Source organism: Melospiza georgiana, chromosome 20, assembly GCF_028018845.1.
Source record: "Melospiza georgiana isolate bMelGeo1 chromosome 20, bMelGeo1.pri, whole genome shotgun sequence".
NCBI classification, from domain to species: domain Eukaryota; kingdom Metazoa; phylum Chordata; class Aves; order Passeriformes; family Passerellidae; genus Melospiza; species Melospiza georgiana.
Genome location: NC_080449.1, coordinates 8,297,382 through 8,310,672, shown reverse-complemented (window position 1 = coordinate 8,310,672; position 13,291 = coordinate 8,297,382). Strand labels below are relative to the sequence as shown.

At 44.5% G+C, this 13,291-nt stretch overlaps 1 protein-coding gene across 1 annotated transcript in view; it reads right to left on the bottom strand.

Moving 5' to 3' along the window:
- The window catches only part of ABL1 (ABL proto-oncogene 1, non-receptor tyrosine kinase), a 77,692-nt gene that overhangs the window by 48,046 nt on the left and 16,355 nt on the right, over nucleotides 1–13,291 (bottom strand). The window lies entirely within an intron of this gene.

Sequence of the window (13,291 nt, the reverse complement as noted above, 5' to 3'; positions counted from 1 at the left end):
CAGTCATTCATAAAAAGGCACACGAAGCTTCACATTCTCTGTGCAGAATTGGGAGTTTTATATCAAACCATATGTGAAAAAGATATCTAGTGTTAATATATGCAAACAACTTTATTTAGATATAGATTTTTTAATTAGTATTTGCACTGTCTTGGAAAGAGAGGATTGAGGATCCTGCCAGATCTTAACAAAAAGAGCAGATTTTCTAAACAGGCAAACACACTCTGTTTTACAAACTGTGAACTGAAAACTGCATACAAGGAATGCTTTTGCTCACAGTCAAATTACTGGTCATTTATCACATTTCTACAGCTAACTAAATTTCTTTCTCTAATTTTTCTGTGTCTTCTGGTTCACTCTTAAAGCAACAGAGGAAAAGAAATGAGCCAGAGTCTTGACGTGGGATTAATGCATTGGTGTAGGAAATTGGCAAACTTTTAAACTGTTTGAAAGCCCTTTTCTCCCAATCAGACTGGACTGGCAGCCCGTGAACCAGGGACACACTAAGGACAGCGATTAGAAAAGCGTCAGGAATTATGATTCAGAGAGGTGAATCACCAGCAGCTCCCCTGGGGGGTGAATTTGGGATAAGCATAGCCGAAGTGCAGCCCTATGCCAGATTACACAACCCAGGGCAGCGAGCACAGGATGATTTACTTGGAGGCAGAGCTCAGGTCCTGGTTCCCAGCCCTGTCCCGGCGGAGCAGCGCGCGGCGCCTGCTGCTCTCGCTGGGCTGCTCCCGCTTGCAGCCTGAGCTTTCTCCTGCCCAAAGCCCACACACCAGCACGGCCCCGCTGCCAAGCACGCCACGGAGCCCTGGCATGGAAGCTGGGCTTGATCTTCTCAAGAGCTGTTTGTTATTCAACAGCCACAGATGAGCCAGCTCTGCTCTGACTTCACACGGGAAGAGCAGCAGTGCTTTAGTCCTGGCTCCACTCTTCCCATTCCAGGCTTTACCTTTAGACAGCACAGGCTGGGAGCTTCCCAATGGTTTTACCTCTAGCAAAAGCACATCCCAAGCTCAGCACTAGGCCTAATAATCCACAGCACTTTCAAGGAAGTTTATTTTGTTCCATGGGATGTGCTTTTATGAGGGTGCTTTGAATCATGGGTGTGCAAACAGGGAGAGAAATTCTGCAGCCCAGCTCAAGTAGAAACAGTGGAATTTGGCCTGCAGTGCTTCATCCAAGCAGCCATCTGATCTCATGACTAAGTGCATGCAGAGCAATGGGGGTGGTGGGCAGGAAGAGATGCAAGAAGATGAAGCTCTTCTAGTAAACATCTGAGCTGTCTGGAATCAAGGCTGTGCTATTAAAATGAAGCCATTACTGGTTTTCCAGTATCTTTCCCTCTGTTTATCTCAGTTGCCATGGCTCTCACTTGAATCATCTACACAAATTGCATACACATGTCCCAGGCCACGTTATTTCCACTCTCTCCACAGCTCCAGATCAACTTTCACTCACCTGGCAGCTGCTCGTGCCAAGCAGTGTCATCGTGGCCAGCGATGGAGCACTGCCTCACAGACACCCCTGCTTGGAAAACCGTGGCAGCTATTTCAAAAAGGCTGATTAATATTTCAGGAATTGCAGAAAAGGGAAAGAACTCAGAAAAAAACGGCCTCATGCTATCCTTCATGACCTGGCTTCCAAGAGAGTTGAGTCTCCAGTGTTGACACAACCAAGAGCTCTTCTGGGGCAGCTGGAGCAGGCCAGCTCTGAGCTGCTGAAGCTGCTCCCCTACTCCTCCAGTGTATGAACAAGAATCAAAGGAATGGAGTCAAAATTCATCTCCCTGGCACATCAAGCTATCTAAATAATCCAATATATTGTCCTCTGGCTATGGTTCTGTGCCATGTGTCCCAAACTAATTACACAATCCAAAACCAGGTACCAGCCTACTGACAGAAGATCAGACCCTTGGTGCTGCTGATCCACAGCTCCCACAAATGCACTGTATTCTGTTTGAAACTTGGAGCTTAGCAAGGTAACCCCAAAGCATTCTACACCTGCAGTAAGACGTATTTTCTGAGTGTTTCTCTTTGCATTAGAGAATTTACAGAAGAGAACCATGCCCTGCTTAAACACAGAGCATAAAAACCAAGCTCCACCACAGCTGTCATGTCAAAATTGTGAATACAGAAGATTTCTGCCCCCTCCTCCCACTTCCATCCTCTCCAGACCATTAAGAATCAGAAGGTGAGAGCCGAGGCTGTCTGAAAGCAGCAGCTGAGGCAGCACTGCAGACAGGAGGCTCTGACCAGACAGAGGATCTGCTGCTGCTGGAGACAGAAAGATGGCTCAGAGAGCCCGCTCTCCTCCTGTGTCAGACACACAGCAGACACCCACACCACCCCAACAGGCTCAGGTTGCACAAAAACAAGTATCCCTCACAGTTTGTCTTGGGAATGACTTTTTGTCTGGAGCTGAGCAAGATGGAAGCATAAGGGGATTGCTGTTGTGGTTCCAGAAGTCTGATTTCTCCTGCTCACCTGCCCTCTGCTAAGGGAAATCCTGCTCACCCAGCCAGTGCTGTGCCAGTACCTGCATCACACAGCTCAGAAACAGCTCTGAGTGCTGAAAATGGAAAATCATTTTCTGTAACACCAATGTTCCCACCCTGGGAATTTAGGAAACCAGCAAAATATAACAAGGAAGCTTCCACTGTAATGTTTAATCGAAACACTGTAATGTTTTAATCGAAGTTTGCATTAGGTGAGGAGCAGGCCCAATGTCAAAATCTCTGTTGCCTTCAGGAACTCCATCAAGCAGGTTTATTCTAGAGGAAATTTGCCTTCACCAGGTTTTCTTTCTGTCTGTTTTATAATCCTGGGATATAGCTGCAAATTAATAAAAGAACCACTAAAAGGGACATGGTTTAGTTGTGGCCTTGGCAGCGCAGGGTTAATGGTTGCACTTGGTCTTGGAGAGCTTTTCCAACCTCAACAATTCCATAATTCTGTGAAAAGCACTAGTGCTTTGACTTTACTGGGCACCTCCACAATTCTGCACTGAACTGAACACAGCACAAATTATCTCACTTTGCAGCACACCAGACTTCAGAACCCAAGAAAATTGATCCCAAATTCTTGAGATTACTGATTTGCTTCAGGACTCTGGCTACTAGAAAGGTTCTCCTGGCACCAGCAGCATGAAATCCACTAAAATAGCTTAATACTAGATGGGTTCATGAATGTTTCAACAGGCAAAGTGTTGCCATAGAGTAGCACAAAAAAGAGCAAACTTAATTTTTTTTTTATTCTACTGCTCTGACTTTCCGGGAGAACTTTGCCAGATTTGAATGGAAAGAGAAAATAAAGTGGAATGATTCAATGAAGATATTCTGTGGTTAGTCCAGTACAACATAAATGCTCATCTGACCAGGTTTTACTGTGCAGGAAGATTGACAGATGAGCTTTCCCTGCTTCTCCCTCTATTCCTGGATTAAATTTGACTGCAAGTTATAAGGTATAGACCAGCTACCACGCAGACACTATGCAGGAAACCTGCCTGAAACATATTTTCTTCACTTGAAAAAAGTCCAGCTAACAGATTCACTGTCTAGAATAAATTAGCAAAACCCTCACCAGCACAGGATTGTGCCTTTCTTTCATGGAAAGATGAGCAGCACGGCCTGAACTGCCTTGAAGAGGCTGCTCACAAGGTGTGAACGTGTGGATATGTGTCACCCCTGGTGACAACCTGAGACACTGCAGTGATGGAGACCTGCCATTTACTGCTCCACAAAAAAAGTCCTACCAGCAGTGATATTCCAGGGAGTGATATAATGAGAAGTGATAACCTGGTATTTAGAGCAAACTGGCACTGAGGAGCTGAATCCCTGCACTTTACTTCACATGCAAATAAATCCCTGTAGCCCAGCCTTCTTTACTCTGAGATTTGAGAAACACACACTGGTCAGTTGAGCTCAAGCCTCCCCTTTAGTGGGGATGATTTTATTTTAAAACACTGTCACCAAGTGGCAGAGCTCCGAATGGCTGCACCAGGGTCAGCAGAGTTGCCGACACCATCAGCTGGGGCAAGACAACCAAAAATCCAACCAAATGTCCCAGGACATCTCAGCACATTGAGGGAAATGTCAGGGTAGATCGGTAACTAAATCAAAATAAGCCAAGGAAAAAATAAATTATCTCAGAAGGAGACTTCAAATACTGTGAGGTTTGTTCTGTCAGTATAAAAACTGGTAGATTCAGTTTTTTATTCTTCCCTTTGAAGCATAAAAATCACTGACAACAAAGCCTGATGACACTGTTTCATGTGAAACAGCCACCTTGGGGGCTGTAAAACAAAGAGAAGGAAAGACACAGCCTCCCACTTTAATCTGCAGTTTGAGTCAAAATGCAATGTTTTATACCTGACATGAAGTAATACAAGTTATTTTTAACTATTATACTTAGTGTTTTCCCAAAGCACTACAAAAAGGCAATTTTTAAGAGTACATACATCTAGGCAAAGCAGGCATTTGAGGATTCATCTATTAATCAAGCTGGAGCCTGGCTGGTGGAGCTGTTAGCAAACTGCATTACCATTGCACCCGCAGGGAAGGAGACTCCTCATCAGGCACATTGTGATCCATACAGGATGTACAGGATGGATTTGTTTCATCCCATACCTGTAAGTAGCCATTTGCACTACAACAGTAGCCAGGCTGTGATTTTGTTACTCCTCCAAGCAAAACGCCACAGTTTCTCTTTTAAATTGCATTTAATCTTAATTTCTTTGAAGATGTTGATTTCTCTACGTGTAACTGAGGGTGAGTGAAGACAGGGAAGGGCATTGCCAGGAACCACCAAGATTTACATCAACAACAATCAATTTTTGTGGGTTACTGCTTATATACACGCTATATCCAGAGAGCAGAGACCTTCAGAGAACAATGATGGAGCACATGATACCCAAGTAGTCTCTTGACAACTGCTGTCAGTGCTTTAGAAAGAGCTTTGATGCACCATCATTAAAGCCACATCAGCTCTCTGGGTCTAAACCTGCAGCAAATCACAATATTTTGGATTGGAAGAGACCCATAAGGGTCATCAAGCCCTGAAGCTTGGAGATAATTTAGGCTACCTGTGCCTGCTTTCCTATTACAAACTTGCCTTCTGGTTTATTTGGGGAGTAAACCAAGTGAGTTGACATGAAATTTTCTTTGCACTCTCTATTCATTAGCCAGAAATCCAAAACAGTGTTAAAGACCTGGGAAGATTTTCAGGAGTAAATTGGAGGCAGTGACTTTCTTGCAAGCCTCCCAACACACAGCTGATGTTTACTTAGGCCTGCTATAGAGCTTTCAATCAACAAAGTTTCCAGTCTCTCATAAGTTTGACAGATTTCCATCTTCTGTTCCAGGCTGGCATGTCCAGCTGCAATGGGCCTGGACTCACCAGCCACCCACAAAGGAATTGCTCTCAACAGCACAAAGAGAAGACGGTGCCACATTTCCTCTGCAAATGACAAGGCAGTTAAAACCAGCATGACCTGCGAGAGGAAAGCATCAAATCTGCAAACTGGAGTCCCTGTGCAATGCAGTGAGAAGCCCAGTCTGCAGGCTGGTGTTTGTTACAGCACGGCACAGCCCATGCCAGGGCTGGACACAGGTGCATTGAGCTGCCCTTGGCTGCTCCCAGCTGGCACAGCCACCGGGAACCCATCATCCCCACACTGACACAAATCTGGGGATTTGGGAGGTGGGGAGCACCGAGGAGCCCAACTCGCCCCGCAGAACCCACAAAACAATGATTCCACTTTAATAATTGCTCTACTCTAGATCCCAAAAATGATGCAAAAGAAACAGCTGCCAGCCACTCCCTGAAATAACCCATCATTTCCACCATCCTTCTTGTCTCCCTCAAAAAAAAATAAATCCTTCTGCCACAGCAAACTGATCTGGAGGCTTTACAGCTCCTGGAGGAAATCTTGCCTCATGCCTAGAGACCTTTAGAAAAGCACTGGCAGCAGAATAAATTATTTACAGTACTATTTCTGACAATACCATCTCCATAAATGATACAAGATTGAAGGCTTTAAAAATGTGTGCATGTGGCAGAGGGCCCAAAGAGGTGCCTAATAGAAATATTGATTAACTGGATTTCTACAGACTCTGTAAACAGTCTGATGAAAACAGAAACTGCAAGTAGATTTTTTTTTTTCCCATTTACTGTAAAGTAGGACAAAGCAATCACTCCACCCATTCAAACTAAGCCAAATTAAAGTGGTTTTGGACGTTTACAAAATTATTTTCTCTTTAAAGCAATCCAATCTACATGTTATTTACCTGATTCTAATTCACAACTTATTCCATTTCCCCAGAATAACTCAAGTCATTTGAGGCTTCTGGCTTGAAGCAAGGTTCCTGCTGTTTACTTAGGTTTTCCAGCTGGGTTGAATGATATGCAAAGAGGTCTGAGGACTTGCTGGAGGTCATACAGAGAGGAAAGTCAGTTGGCTCCACTGGCGTAATAGCCCTGCACTTTTACAGCTCCCAGGACTTTGCTCTAAGCACCAGAGTAACCTTCTCATCAAAAGATACTAAATCTGTTCTCAACATTTCAAATATTCCCCGGTTCTTAGGAAAATGCACTTCCCTCCATAAAGAGTTTGAAGCAACCCTGCTAAAGGGCACGATGAAAATCTGAAGGCACTGAGTGCACATGCTCACAATTAGAAAATTCACTGGAAACTGCCACTGTGGAGTTTTCCATTTTCAACAGCAGAATTTCAAACTTACTTAGGCAAGCAATATAAAAGAAAGGAAACTGCAGGGGATGTTTAAATAGAGCCTGCCTAAATATTTTGTTTAAAGGAACTATTTTCATTTTGGCTAGAATTTATAGGGTGAAACATCCCAGGCAATCCATAATGGCCATCAGCCTTCAATTCATCCATCCTGAGCTTCCTGCACAGCCAAGGACAATCCAAGGCATTCCCTGATGCCTCTGATCCTGCAGAGCCACAAGGAAGGTAGGGAGCACACACCCTGAGGTTTTCTCACCTCTACAATTCCCCCAGGATAAACTGCCCTGCTAAGCAGGGCTCTGGAGCATTGGGTTGGCTGCAGAGCTTTTGATTTGTGATGTTTGCTGGTGTTGTCCCAGAGCAGCACCAGGGACACCAACCTCTGGAAGAGCAATCCACCTCTCTTGTGCCACTGCCAGCGTGCTCGACATAAACAACCCCCTCTGAAACACTGACAAGGCAAAAACATGGGCTATAAACTCCTGTTTGAACACAGCACTGACACTAAGAGAGATTAACAAGGATACTTTGAAGAAAAGGCATTTTGCTAGTAATTCAACACCCACTCCCATCCATTGGGGCAGAACCATTACAATCCATTCTCCAAGAACTGCAGGGCCCTCCAGCAAAACCCTTCCACTTCATCGTTTCACCCCAACAGGCCTCCTGCCCTTCAACATTTATACTTCTGCCATCTAAAACCCACTTATTTTCACTTCCAAGCTCTTCAAATTCATGCCCTGATGTTCCTCAGCTCCTCTTCTCTTCCAGCCCAGAATAATTCAGGCAACTGTACTTCTGAGATCTGCTCTGCCAGCTCAGCTGTTCTAATGCCCTCTGGCTCCAGTGTGGCTCCTCAGCCCTTTCTTTTTTCTCCTCCAGTGCACCAATATTGCATCAGCTTCCATTTCTCAGTTTAGTATTCTTTAAACTTTCTTCTTCTTTTCAACCTTCAGAGTTTATTCTCTTTATTTTCTCCCAGTGTTCCTCTCTCTATTCTCCTAATGGACATCTCCAATTAAACCTTAATTATATCTCGTACCAGCAGCTGTTCTCAGGCTGATGAGCACACTCTAGAAGAAAACCCAAGGCAAAAGGTCTTGCCTGTTAGACACTTTGCTGTAATCCAAAGGTCACACGTACAGACACATAACCCAGTAATTTACACTTACTCCAGCATTACAGATTTCTTTTCCTGCTTAAATTACTTTGGAAGAGGTTACCCTACCCTTAACAAGGTTAAGTATCGTTGTATGGTGATGACTGCACATATGGTGATGACTGCACATGTCTGAAGCTTGGCAAGCTGTGCTGGCTGGTTTAGTGACAGGATGACTTTTCTAGGTGCCATCCCCTCCTGTCCCAGCATTCCTGCCATGCCATGGTGGCACAGAGATCCTGAGCTGGTCTCTAGGCTGCAGTTAAGTGGGACTCAGGCCTGGCTCAGGGTTACCACGGTTCTCCAGCCTGACCATGAAGCAGCCAGGACAGGGGGTGGGCATGGAGAAGCCAAGTTATGCCAGGAATGAGCCCGGGGAATGCAGCAGAGGTCACATTGCAGAGCGGGTACCGACACATGCTGCTCGTTCCAGCTCCTGGATGGAGGCTCTCCCAAAGCCTGGGAAACTGGCAGTGGGCGATGACCTGCACCCACTGGATCCTCATCCTGCTTAGCATATGCCAAGTACAATAAAATGCATTAAGTCAAGCCTTTGCTCTACCCAGCGCATGATGTGATTGGCAGAATAACCTTTTTTCCTCCTCTAATTCTGCTGATAGTATGTAATTCTGTTCATCCCTTTAGCCTTAGCCAAATATTTATGTCAAGCTGGGAAAAAAATGCCAGGCACAGAGCAGGAGGCGGAAGGGAAGCAATCTAGAAAAGGCTTATAAACCAATTTCAGTACATAAAGAACTCACTTCTGCACAGTCACACTCAGATTAACAATCAGGTCTCTATGCTGGCCATTCCTTTTTTTAATTAACGTTCAACAGGTTAAACAGCCCAAGACAACGCTCTCAGATGATCAATAAACCTGGGTGCTAATTCCATACACACAACACAAATGTTTTCCTGGGTTAGGCTAAAACCTCAGTTGCTTGTTAGACACAGCAACTGGCTGCTAGTGGGGGGCAGATGGACCCTAAAGCACTAATGATCCCACACACTCATGGATACCCAGCCTGCCTGAACTGCATTCAATTCTTCAGCCACACTGCTGCTCCCAGGCAGGGATCTAACACATACATCACTTCTAACACTTAGCCCGTTCTGGATGAATGGGAAAATTCATTATTCATTTAATTCTAAGTAACAGCCAAATGGCCCAATCATCAGCAGAGTGCCCCAATGCTGTGCCAACACAGATGAGGAACAGCTCCTCTCTGATGCAAAGGGCTCAGCGCTGCAGCTCTTGGGGTAAGAATATGCCATCATTTTCTTAAGAGATTCAAAAGCAAAAGCAAAGCCATAAATTATTTTCTAATTGTTTAGCAGTGAACAAAGGCAAAATGGGCCTGCTGTGTCGCAACTCTTCCAAAGGCACACGTGAATAAACAGGACTGCTGGAAGCCTAACAAACTGACAGCCCATCCCAGGGAACACAAAAAGGAATGTTTGCCTAAACACTGTCTTTCAGCAAGAATGTAATCAAAGGAAAAAAAACTCCATGTATGATAAGAAAGATTCCTGGTGGTTCTGGCACAGTGATTATTCTCTACGTAATTGGGAAGTTTGGAAACACTTGAGTACTCTGTTCTGATGGCATGCTTTCAAAAAACACTAAAAACCCAAATGGAGTAGTTCAAACAGCAAACAAGGCCCCAAACCAGTTACTAAACCAAAGCACTACAGATTGAAAGGAAAAAAACTCTACACATTTCTTCACATTTTCTGCACTATGAATGAAGAGATAATGGAAGCCTGCACAGATAGCTGGTATTAGCCTGTCCACAGGACACAGGTATAACTATTGCAAGTTGAAATAATCAGCTTGCTTTTATGGAGGAGTCAAACAGAAGGGCAGAGAGGGGAGCTCCAGCTGCACACCTCGGCAGGGACAGGAGTGGGCAATGTGACACCATCAGGTATTGTGGCCCTGTGAGGAGCCCAGGAGGTCTGCACTTGATGGCTTTGAAACTGATCCATAAGCTCTGCTAGGTTTGCAGGAAATCAAAGAGGCAGAAGGATCATGGAAACAGGAAAAAAAATCAGGAATAGAGATAATACCAGTCAAAACAAGTGAGTAATAGAAAGGGAGGAGGATAATCTGGCCTTCTTCCTAGACAAGTAGGAAGATCCTGGGGAAAAGCTCCTTAGAACTATGGGAGCACCATTTCAAAACCCTACCAAAAGACAGCACGTCCTGAGAAAACAATGTTCTCCTCACAAGAAGATGAGTCCAATCAGAACTGCTCCTGAAAACCCAGGGATCATGGAACCCTCCTGTACAGCCCATCAGCTCTCCCTAGGGCCAGCTGCCTGCAGGGAAAGGATTTACCTTGGTACAAATCACCTGTGCAAGGGAAAGGCTGCACAGCCTAAGCACACAGGGTTTGGGGTTAAATACAAGTTAATTCTGTTTATCTGAACCAGGCCGGAGGCAGCTGTTGGATATAATGAGATTGTGACGGAATGAAATGCACAGCCTGAACTTCTAAGCCATAAAACTGAGCTAAGCCAACAATTCATTAGTTACTTTTTTTAAAGCTGGTCATATCTGCTGAAATGTGAGCTAGATCACTCAGCAGGTATTCCTCAGATGCATGGGAGTAAAACATCCTACATGATATTACTGTTTATTATGTAGGTTGGTACAACATTGTTTATCACTGGCTATCTTCAACAGGCTCAACCCTCCAGGCTGAATTAGCCTGGAGTTTTCTAGAAAACAAAACATGAGGGTGCAGAGCCTGCAGGGGATCTCCCCAGGCAGAGATGTGCCCCTGCTCATGGAGTGAGGTCTGCAGGCTGGCACTCTGCAGACTGACACCCACAAAGCCCCCAGAACGCCTCCACATACAGAACTATATCAGTGAAAGGAAAAGAAATGTATGACCCCTTTCATCAGTCATGTTGACAAATCAGAAATAACTCAAGATATCTTAATTACAAAGCTCAGAATTCACTTTTGTGGTTCTCCGGGAGTTGTTGGAAGGGAAACAATCCTTCAAGAGAAAGGAATGAGCTGGTTCAGGTTCTTAGAGATGGTAAAGGGGCCACAAATGCTGATTTTAAGTTGATAAAAACATTTTAATTAATTATTCATAAGAATAAATTTTTCTTTCTACAATGTTATTTTATTATAAAGATGTTTGCTGTCCTGTAACAACTGAAATAAAGAGATCACTCCGAATTTTCCCACTAGCACCCACAAGCCCTGAAGCAGATATTCCAAACCATACACCTGAGTTATTAAAGCAGCAGTCACAGCGCATTTAAGAGCTCCTTGCACAAAAGCCCTATTGAAGGCAGTTCTGCAGGGGGACCCTGCACGCTGACCCCAGGCAGACGTGGCTTCCCTGGCCTGAAATGGAGAGGCCTGGCACAAAAAGGGGTTTTGTCCAGGAGGCAGAGAGACCCCCCCACCCAAAACACACCTCCCACTACATCAGCCAGCTCTAACAGCAGGGCTTTAAGAGTGAAACAGCCACAGAGTGAAACAGCCACAGGAAAACCTGCTCAAGCCTCCCCAGAGCAAGGAGGGATTCTGCCAGACGCCCAGGAAAGAGCTAATATAAGCTGTAAAACTAATTTCGGCTTCGAACAGAGAGCCAACCCTTCTCCATCTCTCTAATTGAGCAGGAGAGCAGCCACGGGGACAGGAGAGGCAACCTGCTCTTGTTCTCTCCCAGAGAAAGGTAATGACAGCACGGCAGAGCCTTTCTGCGAGCTCCCAGACTGCCGGAGCACCATTCATCAGGAGAATGGGCCGGGAGAACAATCAGAAATCCATTAGCAAGCTGCGGCTCCGCCTGAGCTCCTGATCAAATGTCACAGCGCTGAATGGCTTCTGCCGCTCCAGAGCGCGGAAGGAGCGGGGAATTGTTCCAAGGCGATAAAGATATTATTACAATTTTTAGCTTCTATTACGATTATTAGCTCATATACGAGGGGCAGCCATTTGCAATCTACGCTGTGCCTTCAGGCAAGTCTCTCAAATGCGGGACAAAGGCTCCCAGAGTAATTAAAATGGAAAGAGATCTCCTCCAGTAGCAGAGACTGGCACCACAAGGAGAGCGGTGGGGGAGAAGGGAAAGCTGGAGGTGGAGGGATGTGAGCAGCGCTTTTCCTGCCCCTATCCAGCAGGATTTCAACTAGGAAATACTGCAAACTTGCACGAAAATAGCAAGAATTACCAACGCTGCTATTTACTAGCAGGGGAGTGACCCCACAGGAATAAATCAGCTCATCAGCAGCATTTCACCCCGCTCTTGTGCATGTTCAATCCTGCTCTCAGCGACACTTCACTGTCCACCTATCACAGCAGGAGACAGAGCCAAAACCAATCTGCTCCAAATCTTCCTGAGTTACTCCTTCCCTCAGATGAAGGGTGGTCATCAGGCCATTTAAAAAGCAATGCAAATAACCAGGTTCATAAATGCGTTTATCCATTAAGGAGTCTGCGCCATGTCTCTGCAATGTTATTTACGTGTCTGAAAGCTGTTATTCGAGCTATTATCCAGCACAGAGACAAGAAAAATATATTCTGAGTGTATTAGCAGCATATTGAAATGATTTGTGCAGATTCCTTCCATTCAGATATGTTGATGCTTGAAATATAATAAGGGGTCTCAAACAGGAAACTTGCATATGTTATAAGCAGGGAAACTTGCATATTATAAGCAGGGAAAAAGCAATAATTAAAAAAAATTAGAAATTCTCCAGTGCAAATCTTTCCAACTACAAACTGATTCTCATTATCTTTCATCTGCCAGAAAACCAAATTAAAATATCAATCAAATGTAGTGATCCAGGTAAAAGTCTTAGACTGCATCTCTGGTTCAATAACTGCAATTATTGTGTCACTGTTCTCAACTCGTTGAGCTCCTCAAATGAGATCAGAAATGACTACAGAAAAAAAAAAACCCCAACAACACAAAATCTCAAAAAACTCTCTCATCCACCTGAATTACATTTGAACAATGACATTTTTGTCTCCAAAACAGGTAACAGCAAAATGAAAACAAAGTTGTCAGCACTGCCAATATGAAACGCTAGCCATGAAAACTGCTACTGTAGAGTTTTCATTTGCTTTATTTACTAGAATTCTTCTTTTTTTTTTTTTTTTTTTTTTTTTTTTTTTTTTTTTTTTTCAAGAGAGAATCAGTCTGAAGCTTTGAAGTGTGTGAAAACAAAGCGTCAGTATCAGATCCTGGAGGAGGAAAGGCTGCTGAGCACAGCTGAGAGACACTTAGTGTGACACTGCGAGCCCGCGGTGGGCACGGTGTTTGTTTTACACCAGGGTACGGAGCTGTCACGAGTCACACACAGGAGCAGATCTCAAAGCTCTGCTTGTTTTCCACCAAGACAAGAGGA